Source organism: Chinchilla lanigera, unplaced genomic scaffold (assembly GCF_000276665.1).
Source record: "Chinchilla lanigera isolate Chin_1 unplaced genomic scaffold, ChiLan1.0 scaffold00012, whole genome shotgun sequence".
Lineage (NCBI taxonomy): Eukaryota > Metazoa > Chordata > Mammalia > Rodentia > Chinchillidae > Chinchilla > Chinchilla lanigera.
Window position 1 is genome coordinate 20,761,943 of NW_004955413.1, and position 9,625 is coordinate 20,771,567.

General features: G+C 36.5%; 1 protein-coding gene across 1 annotated transcript in view; it reads right to left on the minus strand.

Annotated features, from left to right (window-relative positions):
* Nucleotides 1-9,246, minus strand: part of Lmntd1 (lamin tail domain containing 1) — a 262,615-nt gene extending 253,369 nt beyond the window's left edge. The window contains exons 1-2 of the mRNA XM_013511521.1: nt 9,092-9,246; nt 4,345-4,569 (exon numbers count right to left, since the gene is read on the minus strand). The gene's annotated coding sequence lies outside the window, so the exon portion shown is untranslated. The remainder of the gene's footprint in view (nt 1-4,344; nt 4,570-9,091) is intronic.
* Between the last annotated feature and the right edge of the window lie 379 nt (nt 9,247-9,625).

A 9,625-nucleotide genomic window follows, 5' to 3' on the forward strand; every position in this document is an offset into this window, starting at 1 on the left:
TCCCCTCCCCTCCCCCCTCCTCCTCCATCTCTTCCAGCACACATTTCCACCATTAAGTACCATCCTTGTTACAGAACCAAACCAGTGATGCTACTTAACCTTGAACCTGAAACTCTAGCACCATGAACCAAAATAAGCCTCTCTTTGCTTCCTAAGTAGCCCATCTCAGATATTTTGTCATAGCAATGTGAAGCCAACTATTACAGCACATTTGCTGTGCAAGACTCTATGCTGGTGATTTCATGTACATTTTCCTGTCAGTCCTTCACAGGAACATGAAAATCTACTAAAATATCTTACAGACATAGAGATAAAATTTTAAAAGAATAAATCTGTTTCAGCAGTTTTTCATCCATTCTCCATTTCATTTCATATTTTTCTTTAAAACAGTGTTTAAATGATTCAAACTTCTTTCTTCCTCCATGAATATCCTTCATAACTTATTGTTCTTAAGAATTACTATAGAAGGTTGTATTTAGGAGGTCGTTTATACTGTATTTTGTAGGTGATTCAAGCAACTTGTTCAGGGCAACTTTGAGTGTAGTGAATTATTGCCTTGCTGGTTGACTTTAGATTTCTATCCTCTTAAGCAAGATGTGATCTTACTCTACACATAACGTTGGAAACAGATCCTATTGATGATTTTGGATCAGAAGTAGCAGCAGCGTTCCCTTCAGACCCACTCACAGATGTCTAAAGAGTTTTTCATTTTAATGAATGAAATTTTTATTTCAGTGTACCTCTGGACATAGCTACTGTCTTTTCATCTAGCTCAGGCATACCACAGATTTTACAGTACAGATGTAATGCACAGTTTTGTTTGGATTATAAAAACAACTGCATTTATAAATCTGAAATGTTAAAACCAATCTAGAAGGTTGTTGACAATCAGCCCTTGACAGAATAATTCCCAACTCTCTTCTTTAACGTTAAACATTTCCACATTGTACCTGACCTAAATCTATGTTGGACAGATTTTCTCCCCAAATGGCATATTTCTAAATGCCAGATGTAGACACATTCAGGTATAGGAGAATATATTATAGTGCATAATTAAATAAAACAAAAGGTTTATTGATTTATTTAAATATTCAAGACAGAGTGTCCATCTAGGAAGAATTTACTAGAACTCAGTTGACAGGCAAATGAGTTATCAGTAACTCATGTCAATGCTTTTCACTTTCATATGATAAGCAGTCAGGGCAATATTTAAAATGTGAGGAATCTCTCATTCCAATAGACAGGGAAAAGAAATAATTCCAGGCTTTGCATTATTGGTGGAAAACTGAAAGAACTAAAGAGGTCACAGATCATGTTTCACAGTACAGATATAGAGAATAATCAGTTTCTGGAAAGGCTAAGAGAAGCAGAGAGAATTTTGATATTGTGTGGTTCATAAGCCTCACTCATGGGTCATTCCAGGAGGAAAAAACCTACATCTGCCCTGCAAAAGTAAAAGGCTACCATGAAAGGGAACATCCAGTTATAAAATATATTCCTAGGTGATGAAAAGTCCAGAAATGCTGGGCCTTGAAATTATTGAGGAACAGTCATAATCCCAGTGTGTTTCCCTTAAATTGTACTAGAAATTTATCACGTCATTTTTTAAATTCAAACAAAAAATACATATATGTTAGGGAATAAAAACTATCTAGGATACCAACTTGAGAGTTTCAGTTGCAGCTCTGCATAGAAGTGAAAAGTGATATATGCATGCTTTCAAATATATATACAGGATGCTAGGAGACCACCATCCGCAGGAAATGGGTTTTGCCCTATTTTTACTCGGTCAGGTTGAGATTCATTATGGTGTCTTGCTCATCTTTTTTGTGGGACTGGCGTGAGGTGTAGAGCTTAATTGAGAAAATCATATATTATGCAAACTCCTAGGAGCCCAGCTCTTCCCACGGGCTCAAACGAATATAACTTGGCGATAGGCTGTTAAATACATTTTTACGGAGGCAAACTCATTATTAGCGTAAGTCTATATGGAATGTCTAATAGGAAGATGTCTTTACAAAGAAAATGGATTGGATTTTTCCAGAAGATTGAGATGTAAACCTCAGTTCTGCTATTGATTAGCTGCATGACCTTTTGTAAACTGTTTTAGGCTCTATTGTAACTGCAGACTCAGTTCATGGTATTGATCTCCCATGGTAGTTGAATTAATGGGAAGTGCAAATAGCACCCCAAACACAGAAATCCTCAACAAGGGTTATAGTTTCCACTCTCTTTGAAAGTCTACTTCTCCTAACATATCCAAATATAGTGAATTTCAGGAAACAAAGGGCAATGGCACCAAAAGAAGGGAAAGAAGGTGAGCCCTCGGATCACCATAGTCTACTGCTCAGAGAACACTTCTTGAACACAGCATAGGGAAGAGGGACCCAGGCAAGGTCTGGCAATCACCTAAAGTAAGGACACAGAACTGGGTACCTGGGGAGCTCAAGGTGGCCATGGTGCTGAGAGCATAGTAAGGAAAGGAGAGAACTGCTCAGAGATAGAACTCTGGAAAACAATAGAAGGTCTCCCACAAGTCTTCCGTGGAGTACTGATTAACTGCGTATGTGAGAAAATTATCCAAGGCTGGGTTAAGATCCAGTAGAATTTATTAGGGGAATGCTCATAACGTGCCCATTACTCACAATTGCGCAAGAGCAGTGCTTATCTCAATAGCCAAGATTGAAAACTGCATAATTCACAGAGCATCAGCTAGAATACTAACAAGGGCTTTGCCTCAATAGTGAGGAAAATAATTAACCCCAGGTTAAGTATTGCTCTGGTCCCTGCTTAAAAAGTTTATAGGTAGGATTCAAAAGATGAACTGTTTCCAAATAACTGAACCATGTCCCAAAACTAAGCTAAAGAATAATTAAAGGAATACAAAAATACTCAGCACCCAACAATGCAAATTGTGAAATGTTTAGAACTCAATGAAAAAAATCACCAGGAATACAAAGAAAATCAAATGTATAATAAGAAGAAAAGTGAGTCAAAACCGATCCAGAAATGACATGCTTGACAAAATTATAGTATTAAATCAGTTACCATAATTATATCCCATATATTCAAACTGCTAGCAGAAAGACTGAATATATTACCGATATGAAAGATGTAAAATGGATGGAGATTGAACTTTTAGAGATAAAACTGCAATACTGAGTTTTAAAATATACTGAATGAAATTAAGAACAGATTGGACATTTCAGAAGAAAAGATTAGAGATCTTGAAGAAACTATCTCAAATGAAATACAAAGGGAAGAAGAAAACCATTAGTGGACTATGGGGCAATTTCAAGTAGCCAACTTGGAGTCCCCAATGAAGTGAAGGAAATAAGGGAAAATATTTAAAGAAATAGTGGTAATGTTTTCTAAATTTGATAAAAATGGCAAGCATAAATTTAAATGCAACAAATTTGTACCATAATTAATTAAAACTATACCAAGATATATTCTAATTTAGTTCCATAAAGCTAAAACAGAAAGAAAAAAATTTAAAGCCATTTGAGGGTTGGGATGATACATAATGAATAAAGATGAATAAGGATGAACAAGGATGAACAAAGACAGATGAATAAAGGGTGAATAAAGACAAAAATAACAGCAGATTTCTCACTGAAATGACACAAACTAGAAGGTACGAAGCAACATCTTTAAAATTCTGAAAGACAAAAATTGTCAACCAAGAAATTGTTACCAGTGAAAATAGATTTTAGAAACAAAGATGAAATAAACAATTTTCAGAAAGATGAGAAAAAGACAACAGAACTACCAAATATGTTAGAATTTTGAATTGTCTTCTCACAAACTATTACAATTTACAATTAGGAACAGAGATGTACCTCAGTGGTAGAACACATGCCCAGCATGCACAAAGTCCTGGGTTTAATCATTAGCAGTACACACACACACACACACACACAAACACAATTATAGTTAGATAATAGAACCATCAAAATTCAAGTAACAAAGCAGATTTTAGGAAGACAAAAAATGTTTATCAAATTGTATGTATGTATTTATTTATTTTCTTTTTGAAACAGGGTCTCGCTATGCAGTTCAGGCTGGCCTTGAGCTCACTTTGTAGTGCAGGCATGTGCTACTATGCCCAGCAGAAGTCATTTTTAAACTATACTTCACCATAGAGTAGAAGAAACCTAGATAGTTGTACACTAAGTGTTTAGGGTCCCATAAAAAGGAACTATAAAAATAAAATATTTAAATAATTTAAAATAAAGTCAGATATCAGTCTCAATGCTTTGAGATTTACTTGACTTCTACTATTATCAAATTATAAAACAAAAACAATCATTCTGCTTAATTTCTACAGAACTGGGTACTCACTGAGGAGCCATCTCTAACAGGCACTTTATGAGCAGGCGTGACAGCTGGTGTTTCTGTCTTTATGTCCTCACTTACAAGGTGGCAGGGCGGGATGAAGGACTTCTTCATCCATGACCTGCTGTCATTCTAAATTCCTTTCCAACGTCTTCCAGCCAGTGCCAGAGCTTTGTTTTGTGCTGGAGAAACTTCTTCAGCTGGAATACGTGCTGCCTCCTTCACACCATGCTGAAATGGTGAAATGCATGTGAAACAACATTCTGTGAAACAAAGAATGTCGGTCCGGCAGGTTAGAAGCCAGTTAGGCAAATCTTAATTTTCTATATGAGCAAATTAAAACTCAGAAAGGGTAAGTGGTTTGTAAGAATCTGTGTTTCCTTCTTGTTTTTTTTGTTGTTTTGTTTTTCTCTGGTACCGGGAACCGAACTCACGACCTTGTGCTTGCCAGGCAGGCGCTTTGCCGCTGAGCTAAATCCCCAGCCCCCTGTGTTTCCTTCTTATTATGGTTACTAAAAATGTTTAAGTATATTCTCCACATGTGTGCAACTGGAAAATACTGCCCAAAGATTAATATTATAGTTAACCCTTTCACTGTAAGGAAACTCCACATTTTTGTTTTTTTTTCATTGATGTCCATGTTATAAATTTTGTTAAGAAATATTTTCAAATAATGACACACGTCACATCAAACACGTGTATTGCACTAAGATAATGAGATACTATTTCCATACACTATTTTTTTTTTCCAGTACCGGGAATCTAACTCACAATCTTGCACTTGCCAGGCAGGCACTGTGCCGCTGAGCTAAATCCCCAACCCCGTTTTTTGGGGTTTTTTTTTTTGATTTTTTTTTCCATACACTATTTTATTTACTATAATTTTAGCAAAGCTGAGGGAGGAGGAAAGTATGAAGTATCATTACTATTTCCTGCCTCTGCTACTAAGCCTGAAGAAACACTCTTCACAACTTTTCAATATTTCTGGCAAACAAAAAATTGTAAAATGAATGTTCTTTGACCTTGGAGAACTATATCTTAGATACATATAGAGAACAGAGTATTTCCTGAAATATCAAAGGTAATCGCCTTAAAAATGCCTACGATACTTTCATGTAAGGAAAACAGCTCATGAAGCCTGAGTCATAAATGTGCTGAATCAATTAAGATTTTTCTGGAAAATGTTATTACCAATTCATATATCAATTTAGGGAGCATTATGTGGAGGCCATCTCTGTTATTTTGACACCAAAGAATTTCTTCAGCATTTTATTGACGTATACATACAGAAAAGTGCACAAATCACAAGCATGGAGCTGCATGTTTCACAAAACAAATAGCTCATGTACCCAGCACCCAAATTCAGAAACAGAATATTATCAGCATCCTAGAGCCACCTTCTGTGTCCTCTTCTGGCTGTCAGCACCCAATAACACTCTCCCACACTCATTTGGCTTGTTCCTGAATTTGCTTGTGACAAAATCATAAAGGAAGTCTTTGTTTTGCTCACTATTATGTTTCTGGGTCTCATAGTGCTGTGTGTTGTGGTTTGTGTAGGCTCACTACTGTGTAGTACTGAATTCCATAATTATATTTATATCTACTTATCCACTGTAATACTAATCAGTAGATAGTTTCTAGTTTCTGACTATTATAAATTATACACATATGACATTCTTATACATGTTCTTAGTGAAAATATACATGCATGTTTTCCCTTGCTATGTCTTTGGTACATATATGTTCAGCTTTAGTAGTTCATGAATGAAAACCAGTTTTCTGAAATGGCATTCCAACCAGCAATACAAGAGTTTGAGTTGTTCCACATTCTCACCAGTTCCTGGTATTATTACTAAAAGACACTTCTTTATTTTTATTGTATGACCATAATTTATAAAGAGTGATTTTGATACAATGGGCCTTTATATAACAAAAAATGAAAAAGGCTAATTAATCTTTGTAGGAAAGTTAGATATACTAAATCTGTCCTGACTCTGAAATTTTTGAGAAAGATGCAAAACATCTGGGTTTATTCTAAGTGTGTTGTTTGTATAAGAACATACTGAGTGGAGTGATTGTTTCAGTGTGTTAGTCAGAATCAGTCTGGGATTTTTAGCTGGACATTTCTGATGATAGTTTAAAAGATACCCAGCTCAGTAACATGAAAAAAAATTGAGTATTTTGAAAGGTATGGACAGCAATTTCCCTTCAGTGGGTGTATAAAACCCAAGAAGAATTTATTTTTGAGATACTTAAAATTAGGATTTCTATATATATGTCTTATAATATGAAAATGAGCAGGCTGAGCTATCAAATGTTGATAGCTTCTGAATCCAGAGGCCGTGGCTCTTCCCTACTTCTCATCCAAGAATGTAGCTTGTAAGGGAAGTTGATAAAACCAAAAGTGCATTCATAGTTCAAGCTGTATTTTGCTTTACGGAAAAATTATGATAAATATGGATTTTTTTGTTCTGTAAATTTACAAATAATGAAAAACTATAGTTGTTGTAAGAAACATTTCTCCCTCAAAATGGAAAGCCCAGAGCTGCAAAAATCCTGTAGTAGTAGAAAAACTCATCCATGCAAATCCTTTCTAACAAACTGACAGCACCATTTTTCTCCCTTTCCTCACTACTGACTGATCTTTCATCATCTTGTATTTGGATTGTTACCAATATCAACTTTTCCTTCTCTTAACTATTGCTGATACATTTTTCTTTGGAAAAACAGTGCAACGATGTTGTAGTGGACTAACTAATGTTCAGTTTGGAACACTGAGCTGAACTGAAGCAGAGTGGTTCTGGGTGTGGAAGGCCCACCTGAGCACTGTTGCCAGCAGAAAGGGAGAACCGGAGGGGAAGATGTGCTGCTGATTCTTCTGGAGAAGCTTGTCACACTGGTTTTGCTAATAGGAACTCACTGTTCTCATCGTAGGAGGAGCTCGGGCCCTCACTGTCACTGAGAATGGCTGGGGCTCTTTTCGGGGGGAGCTCTGGCCCTTACCTTGGATGTCGCTTCCTGGCTCCAGTGCAGATCCCTCAGCCTGCTGGCACAGAGCCTTCATCCTGCTGGCACAGATTTTCTAGCTTCCATTACTGGCCTTAGGGCCTTCCCAGTGCAAATCCTTGATATAGGCTTGCATGAGACGTTGTCACGGGGCTCTAGGTCTTCAGCTGAACTCATGCAGGACATTGCTCTCAGCTAGATTCCTTGGGTCTCTAGTGCATGGACAGATCTCTAACACTCATCTGCTTTTGACTTTTTGAGTGAATATTATAAAATAATCCTATAGATTATGCATCCTGTATTAAATCTATTTCTTTGCAAACTCTGACTATAATGGATACGCCATCTAAAAATCACTAAGCTTTATTTACGTGTGAATCTTTTACTCAAAAAAGTATCTGTTGATACCTACATAGAAAAACCTCCAAAGAGAGCCCAAGGCCAGCAATGTTTTATAATCATTAATGTAATCTGATGAGTAAAGTCACTAGCATAAAATTTATATGAAGTTTATAAAACAGCCCTCCCACCACATGGCTAACTAGACACATCTAGCTACATTTTTATCTAATGGAAAATTTGTCAGATATGTTACTTCTGGATGTCTTGGTGGTATGAAGATTCAGTGATCCCATTAAGAAAATCATTCTCCTCCCTGTGCTCAAATGAAATGACTCATGTCCACATTACCTTTAGAAGAGACTGAAAACTCCTAGTAGAAATTAAGCCTTCTCTCGATCAATCATTTCATAATATCCAATAAAATAAAACATATACAAAGTTATATAATGATAACAGTATGTTTGTTAAGAAATAAAATTTAAAAGATAATGATAATAGCTAATTTTATAGAGCTCTTGCAAGGTGCCAACCACTATGTATGCAACTTTACATTCATATTTACCTTTAACAATACTCCTAGATCTAGTGGGTGTGGTGGCGCACACCTGTAATCCTGGACTCCAAAGGCTGAGGCAGGAGGATCACTGCAAGTTCAAGGCCAACCAGAGCTACATAGTGAATCAAAAAAAAAAAAAAGGAAAAAAACCAACCAAACAAAAAACTCCCTAGATCTTTAGCTCTTTGACAGATGAGGGATTTGAGGAGGAAGTAAGGCAACTTGCCCAAGAAAGGACTTGAAGCCAGCTTCATCTGGCTTTATCTCATACCCTTTATCTCTATGGTTTCCTGAAAGAAAAGAAAGAATACTATCTGTCATGAGAGGCACTGTTCACCAACAAAAGGCATTTTTCATTTTGTACCTCAATAACTGACTAAGGAAAGTCCCGCAGTAAATGAATCATCCTCCTGATCACATTACCACGATAACAGATTTTTTTCTTCTAATTTATTATTTCAGGAAAAAGTCACATTCTGCAAAGAAGAGCACTGTTGAAAAAATAAACAGTAGTGTTTTCTCCCTTAGAATTTTCCTCCTAGAAGGATTAAAGTTCAAAACGGACATGGCAGCCTAATTTTTTTTTTTTGGTAGCCTAAATTCTTAACTTGATGACCCAGATCATAGACTGGCAACGAAGACCATCTCTGCATTCAGCAAAACAATATTTAAAATGTAGAATAGAGTCAATAAAATGTAAAATAGAGTCAATTCCATGGATATAGGGGGAGGAGGCCTTATATTGTACCACAATCCTCACATTTTAGTCCCATAACTGGAATCCAAACAAAATTTTATAGAAGTTCAAAACGGGAAAGGAAATACTGGTTAAAAGTGGGGGTTCCTTACCTTTCCAGCATGGTGCTGAGAGTGCCTCTGCAATGCTATGCCCTCAGGCCCAGGTCTGTCTAGCAGAGCAGTTAGACAGGCTCTTCCCATAAATTAGAATTTGGGATCACAGCAGCTGAAGACTTCTGTCCCATGAGCAAAAACTGGGTACTCCAACCTCAGCTGTCCATCAGATCACATAATAAGGATCATGTTATTTTACTGATTAATGACATTGTTTCCTATCTTCATTAAAAGCAGACATAGGGAAGTGGATTTAAAGTACAAGATGAATTATTAGCTGCCCAAGTGGAAAAAAAATCCTTTTTAGCAACTGCTAAAAATAGCTACCATTTATTAAACAGTTGCTGTTGGCCAGGCATTGTGTTAGGCACTTTTCAAGAATTGTTTTAATACTCATAAGAGCTTGCGTGGGCAAGTATTTCCCCCTTCAGATAAGGATATTGAAACTTGAAACAGTGAGAATCTTCTTCAAGCCCAAACAATCAGTGGCTTTGCCAGAATTGCCACTGAACATGGTCAAAAGTGATGTTC